The sequence below is a fragment of the Halichoerus grypus genome, chromosome 14 (assembly GCF_964656455.1).
Source record: "Halichoerus grypus chromosome 14, mHalGry1.hap1.1, whole genome shotgun sequence".
Lineage (NCBI taxonomy): Eukaryota > Metazoa > Chordata > Mammalia > Carnivora > Phocidae > Halichoerus > Halichoerus grypus.
This window is the reverse complement of record NC_135725.1, coordinates 69,209,720-69,225,999: the sequence shown is the minus strand read 5'-3', so window position 1 is coordinate 69,225,999 and position 16,280 is coordinate 69,209,720. Positions and strand designations below refer to the sequence as shown.

At 44.8% G+C, this 16,280-nt stretch overlaps 1 long non-coding RNA gene across 1 annotated transcript in view; it reads left to right on the top strand.

Annotated features, from left to right (window-relative positions):
* LOC118535157 (uncharacterized) overlaps positions 1 to 15,508 on the top strand; it is a 144,845-nt gene extending 129,337 nt beyond the window's left edge. Inside the window, exon 4 of the long non-coding RNA XR_004917069.2 lies at positions 15,380 to 15,508. This is a non-coding gene — a long non-coding RNA (uncharacterized LOC118535157). The remainder of the gene's footprint in view (positions 1 to 15,379) is intronic.
* Positions 15,509 to 16,280: the final 772 nt, after the last annotated feature.

Below are 16,280 nucleotides of genomic sequence, written 5' to 3'. Positions count from 1 at the left end.
AGGGTGTGGGTCTGGGGGATGAAAGACTTGGTTCAAGCCTAGCTCTGCTACGACCCCAGGACATGTAACTTGGCTTCTCTGGATCCTGATTTTTCTCCACTTCCAAATGACTAGATGACCACTCATGTTGCTTCCAGCTCACAGATTTCCCATTCTGTGACTGCCCAGGAAAAAACGAAAACATCACCTCATCTGGTTCCCACCTTCCAGAGGATGAACTGGAGAACTGTATCTCTTCCGGGACAGATTGTAGGCGGGTATCCTTTTCCATATTTGGTGTGATGTAAAAGGAGGAGGGAAAGAAAGTCGATGTCTGAGCCAACCTATTCAGGCCAGTCGGCTCCTCACGCAGCCTCCCCCACCCACCGTTCAATTTGTGTGGTTTGTCATGGGGACCCCTCAGCGTCTGGAACATGACCCAACCTCCTCACTCCGATTGGCTGTCTCCAACCTTCCAGTGTTATTCCCCAGGGAAGACTACCTGTTTGAGGAGTCTGTTTTGATGATGTTTTCAACTGTTGCTCTCACAGTCCTCAGTCTTCGAGGTCTTCATTGAAGCCAACCAAGCATGTAGCACTTCAAAAGAAATGTTGCCACATGTAAGGTATCTAACACTGAAATCCCCTCTCTGAGCACAGCTTCTGTCTTTCTGCTTTACTCTGAGTCTGCAGTGTAGAGTAATACAAAGAGCAGGGGCTTTGGAGCACAGTAGAGACGTGGGACCCTGGGCAGTGACTACCTCCCAGAGCCTCTGTTTTCTTATTAACACGGAAAAGGCACACGCCTGGAGAGTGGAGGAGAGACTTAAAAGAGGGCATGTGTGAGAAACATCCAGGGGCTTAGAAGGAACATGTGGGTTCCTTCCTTGTCCCCTGTAGGGGCTGCTTAGTTGAGTCCCCAATACCTATTCCACTCCAGATGATGTCAGTCATGAGAATTCCCGCCCTCTGCTGTGTTTGGTTTAGACACAGGCAGGTGACCTAATTCTGGCTAATGGGACATGAGAGGAAGTCCGCTGGGGGGCTTTGGGGGAAAGTTTTTCTTCTTTCTGATAAGAGAGGCAAGAAAGAGACAATCCTCATTTTCCTCTGGATACTGTCCTCTGTGAAGCTGACCTCTGCAGTTCCTGTGGTTATTTAGCTACTGGCCGGAGGCTGAGCCAATATTTGGAGAAGGGCAGAGTCCATAGGTTGTAAGAGAAGCAGAGTCATAGCCCTCACAGTCCTCATCAAGTGATGCCCTACCTATGGACTTCTCGTTATGGGGGTTAACTCAGATATTCCCTTGCTATTAAAGCCTATTTGATTAGAGTTTTCTGTTCCTTGCAGCTAGAGGCATACAAATTGCTAAACACTTCATGAGCTCCTACTCTTGAAGTCATCAGTCTATCACGTTCTCATGATCCATCCCAATCTCCTCCTGCTATCCTCCTTGCTTTATAGCCCAAGCAGGGCTCCAGAGTCAGCTGTTCCAGTAGTAGGACACTGCCGGCCAACCATGATGTGTTGCCATTTGGCCATTTCTACCTAAACAGTCCCGATGTTGTTCCTTTGGCTCCAGTCTGCAGGGCTGCAGGGTACTGCTGAAGAAATATAAAATTACCCCCAATGGCCATATTATAAGCCCATGCTTTCTTCCTTCCTGAGGCCTTAGCTGCTGCTCCAATCAATCTAGACTCTTTGCTGTATCCACCTCCACACAATTACTCATGCTGTTCCTGTCAGCTGATATGCCCTCTCACTCTCTCTCCCCTAGAGCGGTCTTTCCTGTCCTTCCAGGCCAATCCCAAATCTCTGCAATGAGATGCAAATGCCACCTCCTTGGAACCCCTGCTACACCACATCTCTCTACAAATCCAGGTCAAACTCCTAATATAGATATTCATCCATTTCTTTTATACTCCCTCATAGACCCTGATCTCCTTAGGCATACTTTGTTAAGTATAAAGAGGCATACAACCATAAATTAGGAAAGAAGCAAAGGATGAAGACCAAGGTTTTTAACTCAGCCAGATTCCAGTTTGAAGATGGACCATGCCACTTGATAGCAAAAGGAAAGAGGGGAAATTATTCAACTCTGTGCCACACTTTTTATCTGAAGATAGAACTAATAATACCTACCTAAGGGAATTGGGAGAATTGTATGAGATAATTTTATAAAAATGTGAGGCATGTAGTAGGTCCTCAATATTACCTTCTTTTCTTTCTTTTTGCCATAAATCTGAAAGACTATGTCTTTATTTCTGCTAGCCAATGTGTGTGTGTGTGTGTGCGCATGTGTGTGTGCGTGTATATACAAATCCTTTCTCTGTGGATATCAAGTCATCTGTAATATTATAAAACTAAATTCATTTTGGCAACATTCAAATAAAAATCAAGTAAGTACCTCTATCCCCTTTCCCCATCATACGGACAAAAATTCAACATTCAGCACATGCCTTCTGCTGGCCAGTGCTGCACTACATGAAATGATATATAAAGATCAATGGAATATGGAACTAGTCCTTTGCCCTAAGGTTTCTCATCACGATTCCTTAAACATGTGGGGCACTTCACAGATTGCAGGTGCTTCTGCCTGGTGGATTGCCTCACTCAGATGTTTACACCCTCTTCCTCTCAGATAAAAGTGAAGAGGACTACAAAATTTTAAAAGTCCTTCCTGTTCCTGTGCTTGAGTGGTTCTCAAACTTTCATGGGCATAATAGTAAGTTGGGGGCTTTTTGTATGGGCAGATTCCTAGCCTCTCCCTTAGAGATTCTCTGTGGGTCGGCCCAGAGGCGGCCTAGGACTTGGCATCTTTAGCAAGCATCCGGTGTGATCTTGATTTAGGTGAGATGCACTGAGGGCTGGGTTATGAATGGGGTCAGGGAAGCTGGTTTTCACAGGAGTGAGCACACTGTGACATCCCATGCAGGCATGGCTAATAGTCCAGACCTTCGTTGGGTCTCAACGGTTGGACCTCAGAGTCCTGCAAGTAACTCGGGCACCAGAGATCTCGTGCCAGAGGGAGCGTTCCTGGGGTGGGCAAGACTCCAAGGGCAATGGATTGAAATTCACAAGGAGGAGCTTTGGCACTGGTCCAAGAAACAGGATAAGCTAAATCTCTAGATCTGTTTTGGAGACCAGAATGACCTGGGGATTACGTAGAGATGAGATGGGCAGGTGAGCTTGGTGGGGAGGGTGATCTCAGCTACCAAGGTCTGAAACCAACAGAAAGTTGGACTATGAAAATTTCATACTTTTCTAATTCAAACAAGATATTTATTTGTTCATTTCCTTTTTGACTTCCTTTATTATTTGGTGGAGTTCCTGTTGAAAAATTTCCTCCCAGTTTGGGGGAACAGCCCTGGTTGAGGTGGGAATTGTAAAATGGCCACCTTCCATGTTATTGAGTGCTTTCTTGGGCCAGGCACTTTTGTGCATCTCTATTTTCTCTAATTTTCACAAGCACCTGATAAGGTAAGTGTGAATAGTTTGTTTTGAGGGGCGAGAATCTGAAACGTCAGAGAGGTTAAGCAATCTGCCTAGGACCACACAGCAAAGAGGATGAAACTCACATCCACAGGGGGAGCCCTTCTTACTGGAGTTTCTCTCGGTGCCTCCTCGTACTCACCATTGGAGGGCTTTATCTTTCAGTGGCCAGAAAAAGACCTCCTAGGACCCACCAATCCATTGCCTTCCCAGATACCTGGCAAAGAAAGTGCTTTCTGAAGCAGGAGAAAACCCAGAAAGATTGCTCAGTTCCTGTGAGTGCTGCTTCCCAGCTGGGGATGACAGTTAATCTTGAAAATCAATTCAGTGCCTGCTCTCACTGCAGACACTCCCCAGGGCAGGGCAGGCCACAGCTCCTCTCACTGCTGTGAAACAGCACAAAAAGTGGTTGCCAGCATGAGGAGGTCAGGGGCAACTGTGTGCTGGGCCTGAGGTTGAGCACAGAGCAGTCGCTGTGGGGCTAGTAGACAGCACCTTCAGCCTTGGGGGCAGACAAGAAGTGATTCTGGCCCCTTCTGCCTGATGATGAGCAGACTCAGCTCACAGAGGCAACCCTGGTCTCTCCAACGGCAGAGGCACAGGTCCTTTGGCTTTGTGCAAAGCTGTTCTTCTCTGGATGCTTTCAGGACTGTGGCCCTGGGTCTTCCCAGATCTCTGCAAAAGTGGACAAAGGCTGACACCTGGGGGATGCCCCAGCAGGGACTCAGGGCCCTCTGCTCGTAGCTAGGAGGCTTCTGACATCTCACGTTCATGTCTTCCCAAGGCTACGATTATACCACACTGCCCCCAGACTAGCAGCCTAGGCCAGATTATGCTAGAACCTTCGCCCAGATCCTGAAAGGCAGCCAGGAGGTACTGATTTCCAAAAGAATCAGTTCTCCTCCATAAAAAGGAGAGATGGGAAGCCAGCAGCATCCCCCAGGGGGGCAAGTTACAACATTACTTTATAGAGCTGTGGCATTCATCTTAAAGCATTTCACCTACAAGATCACAGCTCTGGGAGAAACTATTGTCCCCATTTTACAGAAGAGGGAACTGATATTCAGAGACTTTAACAAGGATTGACATGGTAGAATGCAAATTTAAATACAGATCTTCTAACTGCAAATATCTGCTCTTTATGGTTACCTCCTACTACCTGATTCTATATATCAGACTCAGTATCTTCTCCTTGGAGGATATTGTCTGTGTGAGTTAGGGGTAATTATGGTAGTAGTATTGTGCATATTAGAAGGCTGTGAGTCGTCACATAGATGGAGACATGAAAGTGCATTGTAAAGCAACAGTGCAATGCCAGGGAGTGCAATATTATTATTTAAATTCCTGCCACCTCATCTTCTCTTCCCCTTCAAATATATCCTCAGCAATAACTTTCCTTCCTGTCTCTTCCCTACCAGCTTTATCACCTGAGTGAATAGAATGCCAACCACCATCTGGGGCTGTGCAATGGGGATTGCTATCACTATTTTGCAAATGAGTAAGCTGAGGCTTGGTGAAATGTCTTTCTTGAGCTAATAAACACCATGTTTGGTGGAACTAGCATTCTCGCTGCCCCCTGCTGTGACCACACAGGGTCGCAGGACAGCAGAAATGGAGCCTGGATTCTGGAACTCAAAGTTCATCCCCAGGACAGCCCTCACTCACCACTCCACTTCACCTCTCTGTTTTGGTGACCTCCAGCCCTCCCACACCCTGAATGTTCTGGAGGGGGAGAGCCCCGTGCAACCTCAGGTAGAGTCATGTCTTATTTATACACATCACCATCTCCCCAGTGGCTCCATGACAGGGAGAATGGAAATAGTCCTACCATCCAAGGCCCAGGCATGGGGTTTTATGAGGGCTGTTTCTCTGAATGGCACAATGGGGATCATCAAAATGTTTTCACATATGGGTTGGGCAGCAGGGATTGGTTGCTGGAGCCTTGGTCCCATGCCTCTCAAAGTCCATGGTGAGGGGGATGGTTTCCCAAAGCCTGATTCATCTGGGAATCTCAGCCACCTTAGAGGGAAAAACCACATAGGTCTTCCCTTCTAAGAATCGGGAATGGTGAAGAGAACTGGACACTGGGCTCAAAGCTATAGAATCTAGGTTTCAGGGTTGAGTGAATTTTCTGGAGAGAAGCTGCATGTGCTTGAATCCCAGTGCTGCCCCTTTATAAATGTGTGATCTTGAGCAACTTACTGGATTTCTCTGAGCTGCAGTTTTCTCATCTGAAAAAATGGGTGTTGGTTCATTAATTCAGAAAGTTTGTAATAAGCAATGAACAAGTGCTGTTCTAGGTATGGGAGTCGAGTGGTGAATGATATAGATGAGATCCTGGGGGCTAATAACTCAGGAGGGCAATATGACAGTGGAGGCAGATGGCCAATAAAGAGTTAGACAAGAAAAATGTTACATAGTGATGAGTACTCTAAAGAAAAACAGTAGTGTTATGTGATGAGTAAGGGCCTCCTTTAGGTTAGAGTGGGTTAGGCATGGCTCCTCTGAACAGGTGACATTTTATGAGGTCTGAAGTTGGGCAGTGAGAAAGTAGAAGGAGAGCTGCAGGTAGAGGGCACGGTCTGGGCACAGGCTTAGAAGCAGGCACACGTTTGGTGAAGTCAGGGTGCTGGAGCCCAGTGTGGTGAGAGAAGCAAGCAATGGGAAAGCAGTAGAGTTGGTCAGAAAGCTAGCAGGAACCAGATCCTCTTGGGTCTCACAGGCCACAGTAAGGAACTTCTATCTCAATCCTGGATGATGGAAACCAGAGGGTTTTAAGCAGAAGAGCATGGCCTCCCTGGCAATGGCAGCCCCTCTCTGGCTGTTGCTGGAGAATAGTTTGGGAGGGGCCAAGAGCAGAAGCCAGGAGATCAGTTTGTGGCTATTTGTTGCAGTAGTTTGGACAATCAGTTACAGAGGCTTTGTCTGTGGTGGAGGTAAAAAGAAGAGTCAGATGCAAATGTATTTTGTAGGGCTGGAAGAATTTGATGAGGGATTAGATGAGAGGGCGTGGGAGAGAATCCAGGACAGCACCTGGTTTTAGGAACTACCTCATAGTCATCTGATGAGGATTGACCTAGATAATGGATAAACAGCACTCAGCACAGTGCCGGGAACTTAGCAAAGGCTCAGTGCGTTTTTATCATCTTCATTATTTCTAGTCCCGGCTCTGTGACTGATGTTCAGCTGAACTTTGAGTAAGTGCCTCTCTGGTCCTCAGTTTCTGCATGTATACAATATGGCAGGCCAGATATTCGTTCATCTGCTCCACAAATATTTATTAGACATCTACGATGCACCAGGCTTTATGCTGGGCACCAGAGATACAGGGTGAAGAAGACCAAACAGGGTCTGCCCTTGTCGAGCGCACAGGAGAGTGGAGAAGATACCTCTAGACAGGAGGTTACAAGTCCTTGGGAGGGTCAGGAAGGAGCCAATGGTAGGCAGGCCTTGTCCAGGTATGTGTCCAGGGAAGCCTTCCTGTATGAAATGACATTTAAATGGAGGCCACGGGGCACCTGAGTGGCTCAGTTGGTTGAGTGTCCAACTCTTGATTTCAGCTCAGGTTGTGATCTCAGGGTCATGGCATCGAGCGAGCCCCGCGTCAGGCTCCGTGCTCAGCAGGGAGTCTGCTTGAGGCTCTCTCTCCTTCTGCCCCTCCCCGCTCCTCTCTCTCAAATAAGTAAGTCTTTTAAAAAAATAAATGGAGGTCACAAGGATGAGTAGGAGTTGGCAAGGTGGGGGATGGGAATGGGTAGAGTGGGGTCAGGTGAGCAGGAAAAGGAGGTATTAGATGGGGTAGTAGCATGAATGAAGTTCTCGAGGATGAACGAGCATGACCACTCCAATGCTGGTATTCTAAGTGCAAAACTGCCCGAACATCTCATGTTTGAAAAAACTGTGGAAAGAAGGGGCACAAGGTTCATCAAATGCAGGTGGTGGCACTTTCAAATTATCTGGGCAAGCAAGGGTATGTTTATATTTTTTTAAAAGGTTAGCTACCAACAATGAATGCTTCATGGTCCTTTTGGGAGGATCTGACCTCCCTGGGAGTGTTGCTTAACTTCTTTGCTAAGATAGTTTATCAGAGGTTTTTAAATGTTGGCTTCACATCAGCCTTACTAGGCGAAACTTCAGAGAAAATGCTATTTCCAGGCCCCACCTTTCACATGTGCATCCAGGGTTGGATATGGCTAATTAATGATGGCACTACACTCTGTTGGTTCTGTACCATATTCTGAGTTCTGTCCTTGTAGGGAGCTGGACCAGTAAAAGCTACTGGGCCATATTATCCTTGATAATGACATTAGCTTCTTAATGATCAAAAGGTTTGGAATTATTCTTTAAAATCTTCCCCTTGAGGAAAGAGTTGAAGGCAGATTTGAAAAGCAGCCATCTTCAAAATATTTCTGCATTTGCTGTAAAATTATTTTTGAAGATGTCGCATTATTCATTGTAACAAATTTGTTTTAGAATTTGTCTTAAGAATTGGTATGCCTGGGGCACCTGGGTGGCTCAGTTGGTTAAGTGTCCGCCTTTGGCTCAGATCATGATCACAGGGTCCTGGAATCGAGCCCCGAGTAGGGCTCCCTGCTCCGCGGGAAGCCTGCTTCTCCCTCTCCCACTCCCCCTGCTTGTGTTCCTGCTCTCGCTATCTCTCTCTCTGTCAAATAAATAAATAATTTTTTTAAAAAAAGCAAGAAGCAGGTGTACACAGCGCCCTTTCTCTCTCTTGATTGTTACAGCAACCCCCCAAGCAACTATTACTAGAAGCTCTTTGACAGAGGAGGGAAACAGAGGCTCGGAGTGATCCAGTGCTCCAGGTCCATCTAATGAGTCTGTCATTAGGTGACAAGTCCCCCTTCCTTATGATGCATTTCACTGTCCCTTATAAATGAGCCTGACTGCTCTGTGCCCACCTCTTCTAGGGCCTTGTAAATAGTGGTTTTCTCTGCCCTGTGGGGGTTCACCAGGCCCCCTTCTGTGGGCCCTCTCTGGTTTTTCTCACTCACAGACAAGCAGGCCTTTCAACTACATTTTGATGCTATGCTGTTTCCCTCTCTCCATCCAATCTTTTGGATCAACAATCCAATTTAGGTCTTGTCATTCTAAGTTTTACATTTATCTCCATTGCATTCCTCTCAGTCTTCCTCTCTCCTTCCTCCCCACCTTCCTGTCACACCTGAACCCCATTCTAAGCTCCCAATGACTATAAAGAAAAGGTGCCATGTGGAGGTACAGCCGGAAAACCAAAAAGAGGCTTTTCACCCTGAATGGAATTGGCCAACCTTCAGAACTGTAAGGAATAAACTTCTGTTGTTAAGCCCCCCACAAAAAATAAATAAATGAAAGAGAGAGGATCACATCGTAAAACATGGCTGCCTATGGCTGAGCCCTCAGCAGGGTCTGCAGGAGGTCCAGGAGCCCTTCGGAGGGGCTCAAGGATGTGACCGTTACCATGATTTTCTAGTGTAGTACACCTGCAGTGGGCTAAGCTCTGCAGATAGAGAAGTCAAGGGAGCCCCCGCAGTTAAGGAGCATGGTCTAGTGGATGGGGGACGCTAGATCATCATTCAGTTGAGATCTTCTGTGTGTCTATTGCAAACCAGCTGTTAGTCAAGACATATACATGAAAAGTCTTAGCAGAAAATTGTTCAAAGCAATCAGAGGTGTGCTGTTTATTGGAACCTTGGGTAGAAACTTAAATATTAGTTGGATTGAATTGAATCAAACTGCAGAAGGTGGAGACAATTTGAAGGAATCAGGAGTGTATGCATTTAAAGGAAAGAGGATAATAAAACTGTAATATGCTATAGTATTAAGAACAAGGACTTCAGAGCCAGAGAGTTTTGACTTCTGGTTCTGGTATATCTCCAGCTAATTGAGCGTCTTTAAACAAGTTACTTAGTTAGGCTCCTTGAGCCTTGGTTTCTTCATTGGAAAATGAATGGATAATACTTACCTTGGGGGCTATTAGAAGGATTAAATGCAAAAATGCATATAACATACTTAATGCAGAGTTTAGAACATAGATGTTTAATAAATATTAGCTGTTATGATTATTATATTAATAATTATAAAGATGCATTCATGGCTTCAAAGGGTCCTTGGTTTATAATGCCTGAGAAATCAAGAAAAGGTCAGCCTTTCTCTCTTAGCCTGAGCTGGTGTCCACCAAGGAGCCCTGTTTGGGTACAGAGAATCAGAGTTTTAGAAACTTTAGGCTTTGAAGCCATATCAGGATTTCCCCCCAGACACAGCACACCCCAAGCCATGGATGTGCACAACACCAGGAGCTCAATTAGTGATTGCTGAATCGGCAAGTCACAAAGATCTGAAACTTCGGTGAACAAGAGGTGTGTTCTAGCTCCTCTCCATCAAATGAAGCTGTCCCTTTGAGTCGTGACATCTTACAATTGTATTTTCAGGAAAAGCTCCTCTGGCAAATTGGAGCAGGTGAAAGGCTAAGAGAGGGTCCTGGCACAAGATACACCCTTTTCTCGTCAGAGTCTCCTACAAGAAGTTATTGCATTTGGAAGTCCTTGAGCCTCTAAATTTAATTTCAGGGAGAAGTCATTTGCCTGCATTTACAGCAAGGGACCCTCCTGGATTTCTTCTGGGTAGATTTCTTCACATTTCCTTTTCTTATCTGTAGTCATTTACATTTGAGTGAAAACCACAGAATATTGTCCCACATCATAAACATTATCAGGAAGCTCCAGAGTTTTCATGGGGCTTGGCACATAGTAAGCACAAAGAACGTGTTTGTTGAGTAGAGAAATGAATGAAGTGCCCTAGAGATCTAATTCAAGTTGCCTATTTCACAGACTGGGAAACTGAGGCAGGTAGCAGAGAAATGAGTCACATGAATTCATCAGTTAGACCCACAGAGCGGGTCTACAGCCCAAGATTTCTCCAAACCTAGAAATTATTATAAAGCCCCAGATTTTAATGACTACTAGACATCATTGTGAACACAAGAAGTTGTCATGTTGAGTAGAAAATAGACCCTGGCCGCCATTGGCAGACTACGCGAAGGGCATATGTGAAGCACCAGAGGCAGTAAGACATTCGTTGCAAATACTCGACTCTACCATCCTGGCCACAAAACAACATAGGCATCACATAAATGAATGAGCATGGCCCTGTCCCCATAAAACTTTGGTAACTATGCTAGGTGAAAAACAATTTTATTTATAGACACTGAAATTTGAATCCTGTAATTCACGTGTGTCACAAAGTATTACTCTTTTTATTTTTTTCAGCCATTAAAAAAAAATGTAAAAACCATTCTTTGCTCCCAGGCCATACAAAACCAGGTAGAGGGCTGGATTTGGCGAACTCCTTGTCTATGGCATTAAAAAGGAGAAAATTCTTGCAGAATTTTTGGCAGCTGCAGAAACTCCCTTCGCCCTTCTCCCACTCGGGGGTTAGAAAGAGTGCCGGACGCTCAGAAGAGCAGAGTTCCAAGGCTCACTGCAGCTGGAGTCTGTCCTCTCCACTTGGGTAGGGGCTGCCTTTGCAGAAGCAGTATAACTTCTTTCAAAGTGCTTCTGTGGGCCTGCGCAGTCGTGAAAACACCAAAATGCCCTGTCATGGGGACTGGTTAAATAATTATTTCTACATCCCTATGACATCATAATAAGTCACTGAACGTATGGATGGCAATGTTGATTTCTACTGATAGAGAAACTGTTGTTCCTAATTGAGTGAGGCTAGGCAAGTCATTAAACATGACATCGAGTGTAATCCCACTGATGTCAATGTAATGCTATCTAAATGCAGAGTAAAAATGATAAGCAAATATAATATTGTAAGCAAATATAATGGTTTTTTCTTCTTATTATTTTCCTGTGCTTCATCATGGTGAATGGTCTAATAATTTTAAAATCACATGAAACAGAACCTTAAAAAGGAACAAAAAAAGATGCTGGTTCTAGATGGAATCTCTATCTGCTGACCTTGAAATACAAGGACAAGTGACCAGAGTCCACTCAAGTAATGTCATCGGCTTAGATCCTTCCTCCTCGGCATGTTTCCCCACACATCAACTCTCATTCAGAGGGGGCCAGATGCTGCCATGCCCTGCCATCTCTCCACCTGCTTCCTCCCCGCCCACCACCCCCCCCGCCTCATCTTCCTCCCCCTCCACTTCTTCCTTCCCTTCCCTGCATTCTGAACTAGCTCACTACCTTGCATCCCGGGGAATGTAATAAAGCGATCTGAAAACTGTTCCATACTCCAAGATTTTGAGCGACAAGAGAGACCTTGGTAATTCTGCAGTCCTATGGCTTCATTTTACAGATGAGAACACTGAGGCTGTAAGAGGAAATGGGTTGTCTCAGTCCCTAGCGTTCAGGTCAGAGAGCAGGGGCTATAGTCCAGGACTCCCACCTGCTGTGTCCTTCTGCTTGCTCACAGGGTTCCACGTTTCTCGGTTCAGCAAGTCAACCAACCAGGCTCTGTGTGAGATGTCTGGGAGATTCTGAGGGTTCAAAACTGAGGAAAGAAACAAAGATGAGTAAGAAAAGTTTTCTGTGCTTAAAGAGCCAACCGTCCACCACACGAATATCCCTGGGAAACAAACACCGTGTTCCGTGTTACAATAGAGGGAGGCATGGCTTGATAAGGGATGCAGTTGCAGGGGGGTGAATTTTGGTATTTCTTTCCCTGTGTATGTGTGTGTGTTCCCTAGGTGTTCTTTTGGATTCTGCATTAAATTCTGTTTTGAATAACAAAAACCAACTTTTAAGAATGTCCCTCAATTTTACTCCTAGAGATAAAAGAGTTGAATTTATAGCTGGTCAGCTCCTTAGCCCTTTTGCTGAGGTCCATGGGGCCTGAAGAAGCAACTCGCGTTGGGGGGGGTGGGGGGTAGCTCAAGGTGTGCTGTGGAGCCTTCCCCGAGCAGATGCAAGTGTTGAAAAACCCTCTGGCTAGCCAAACTTCTGGCAAGCAAGGAGTTTGTCAACCTGCTTGGGTCCTTGCCAGAAGCTTTAGCTACACAGCCTTACAGCTCTTTCAATAAAGCCCTCTCAAGGCAGAAACTTGTGCTGTGCCTCTTGGTGCTTTTCTTTTGACAGCATCTGAAGGTCTTTACAAAGAAAAACAGCCTTTAAACAAGGAACTGGCCTCTGCTGTGTATTTGCTGTGTAATCTTGATCCAGTGGTTTTTCTTCTCTGGGTTTCAGGTTCTCCCTCTGTAAAAGGCAAGTATAGGACTATCTCAGGGGCGGCAGATACAGGTTGTTTCTTCTGGTGGTGTGCTGGAATTGGCTTGTCCCAGCTCGTAAGGGCTGATTATTAAATTTCCAGGAATTTCATGAGCCAGGTCACAACTTACTGATTGCTTGAAATCAGCCACGGTGAGAATGTTTAAACCATGTAAACTGATAAATGCCAGAAGTCAGGACATCATCTCCCACCCCAGCCCCTCTGAGAACTGCTTATTAAACATTTATCAGCACACCACCGCCTTTATGACACACCAGTGCTGTTCTGCACTCATGGCAGATGTTGTTAATCTATCATAGAATTCTGGGCCACCCCTACCTAGATGTGACCTAACAGTCTTCCTTCATTGGATCATTCATTGCTCCCTCCCTCCCTCCCTCCTTCTTTTCTTCCTTCCTTTCTTCCTTTCAATTGTTCATGCAGCAAAGGATCTTTTTTTTAGAGAGGGAGAGAGAGAGGGAGAGAGGGGGGAGAGGCAGAGGAAGAGGGAGAGAGAGAATATTAAGCAGCTTCCACGCTGAGCACGGAGCCCAATGTGGAACTTGATCTCACAATCCTGAGATCATGACCTGAGCTGAAATCAAGAGTTGGATGCTTAACTGACTGAGCCACCCAGGTGCCCTGCTGCAGCAAAGAATCTTTGATGCCTTCATGTGTCAGTCAGTGGGGACGGAGAAATGAACAGAATCTACAAAATTCCTCTTCATTCAAAATGTACTTTCTAGTGGAGAGAAACAGATATTAAATGAGTAAAAAATGAATGAAAAATAATTTTGTATGGTGTAAGTGCTCAAGAGGAAACAAACCCAAGTGGAATGATAGTGCCTAAGGAGAGACAGATTTAGATGTGATCATTAGGGGACACTTCTCCGAGGAAGTGGCTTTGAGCTGAGACCTGAGTGGTAAGAAAATGATGGTCCTGCACAAAGCCAAGGGAAGGGCATCCTGGGAAGAGGGAATAGCTCGTGCAAAGACCCTGAGGGGCACCTGGGTGGCTCAGTCAGTGGAACGTCTGACTCTTGATTTCTGCTCAGGTCATTATCTCAGAGTCGTGAGATTGAGCCCCTAGTCAGGCTCTGAGCTTGGTGTGGAGTCTGCTTGTCCCTCTCCCCCTGCTCCTCCCCCTGCCCCCTGCTTGTGTGCACTCTCTTTCTCTCTCTCTCTCTCTCAAATAAATAAATAAAACATTAAAAAAAAAAAAGAAAAGAATACAAACTCGCTGTGTTTAAGAACCCAAAACACCGTGTGACTAGCATACAGCAAGCAGCCATGAGGGCAAAGAAAGGTGAGAGGAGTAGGCAGGGCTGGATTTGTAGTGTCTTATGACACATGGTAATGCATTGGGGATTTATTGCCAAAGAACTAGGAAGTTGTTGGAGCAGGAGAATTCAACCACTATCAATTGACAGGACTTTCTAAACATATAACTGAGGTGAAATTTATGCATCATAAAATTAACCATTTTAAAGTAAGCAATTCAGAGGCACTTAGTACATTCATAATGTTGTATCTAGTTCCAAAACATTTTTATTATTCTAAAAGGAAACCCAGGACCCACAAAGTTCAAATGATCCACCAGGGGCCTGAAGGCCTGGCCATAGCCTTCCGGTCTGATGATGCAGAGGCCAGGGCTCTGGTCCTTATTGCTTCTGGGTGTTTGACCTGATAGCTCTGAATAAACTCATTTATGGTTTCATAATTATGGAATCATTTTTCAAAATCTCCTCCATGGAACTCCAGGAACATCTTTAAATTTCTGTAATTGGAAGGGTAGAGTCAATTGTTTAAGGTAGTTCTTGTGACACTTAATATTCAACATCATTGAGTGAGATCAAACAGAATAATATCAAAGAGCAATATTAGATATACTTTCCTCCAGTGGTACATTCCACCAAGTTCATACCAGAAACAAGTGCATCATCCAAATAAATCAGCCCCTCCAGATAATTCTTGTCCAGCTTGCCTTATTTTATCCAACATTGAAAAGTATAAGGAATCAAATTGACAAAATCCCGCAAGCTATATAAAGACATTTTTTCTTGGTCTTCTCGTTAGCTATAGATAGTCGCTAAAACCCATTAATCAAATTAAGGACTAAAAGTCACTGCCTCACTAGTAAACAGCTCTGAAAATCCTGGCTTTGGAGTATAGAATATTGATCTGTTTTGTTTTCTCCTAGCATGCCTATTCTTGGAATGGTAGTCTATACACATCTCAATCTTGCCTAATTTCTGATGCACTGCTGCAATTGGGGAACACAACATTAAGGGCATGGGAATTGGAGAGTGTGTTGTTAATCTTTAATGTGTTCTTACATATCCCTGAATTTAAGACAATCTAATTCCAAAAGCATTGAGAATCCTGAAGCTCTGAGTTAGGTTGTTCTCCCTCCATGTCTCACTGATAAAGAGAGGGGAAAAAAGGCATGGATGCCAGTGTGATTCACCAAGATAACACACACACACAGACACACACATACACAGAGCACAGCATGGGATGGAGAGATCTGGCAGTGGGAGATAGGTAACTTTTAGACCTGCTCAAGGAATATGCCAGTAGAAGTTCTAAGTGAAAATGCCCCTAAGCAATTGGGTCTGTGGTTTTAAGGTTGGGGAGTGAAGTCTGTATTGGTAATTTACATTTTGAACTCATCAGATTATATACGGTAATTTCAGCCACGGGATTGTATGAGATGGACCAGGAAGACAGTATAAAGTGACCATCAAAAAAGGACCGAGGACCGAATATCAACAGCTAAGAATAAGCAGAGAAAGAGAAGATTCGGGATGTCCAAGAGCTTCTTGGAAAAGGGTATACTACAATCTTCTGGGCGGTACACTTTTGGGAAGGAGTGCACACTCCCCCAGGCCAGGAAAAGCTGCAGAAGCACTAGATAGGACACTCATGGGGAACAATTCCACTAGCTGTCCTCTGACCAATTCCAGCTAACTGCTCTCAAACCTTTCTTCCAACACAGAACTCTCCTGAACTTCAGATCTGTGTTTTCCAGCATCTCCTTAATGCCCACAAACACTTCATCCTTCCTTGCAAAGCCGATCCCCGATGAAAAATATTTAAAAAGTACAATACCAGGGGTTTGGGACTGATGAGGCAGAGGAGTAAAGAAGAGGAAGTTGCCCAAAGGAAGATTTTAACATCCTTTTGTTTTTTTTTAATTGAAGTACAGTTGACATGTAGCATCCTTTAAAAAAAAAATATTTAAAGATAGAAAAGCTGTATTTAAAAAAAGAAAAATACCAGATATTCCTGGTATTAACTATCTCTATCTCCTAAAGACTTGAGCTCTGGAAGCTGGGAATGTATTATTTCCGTGTCCCGGTGCTTAGAGTAATGTCTGGCACAGATAAGAGCTATAAACAAATGTAACGTTGATTTGAATGCACTTTCAAATAGGGCCAGTAAGACCTTCCCATGAGGGCTTACCACAAACATCCCCAAGGGGCCCTAGTCACTTTTGCTTAGGCAATAATTTCGTCAGTCAAATGAGGGAATTGGGTCACATTCTGGGACAAGCAGCATAAAACTCTTCTCAGTTGCACCAGTCTAGCTTATTAT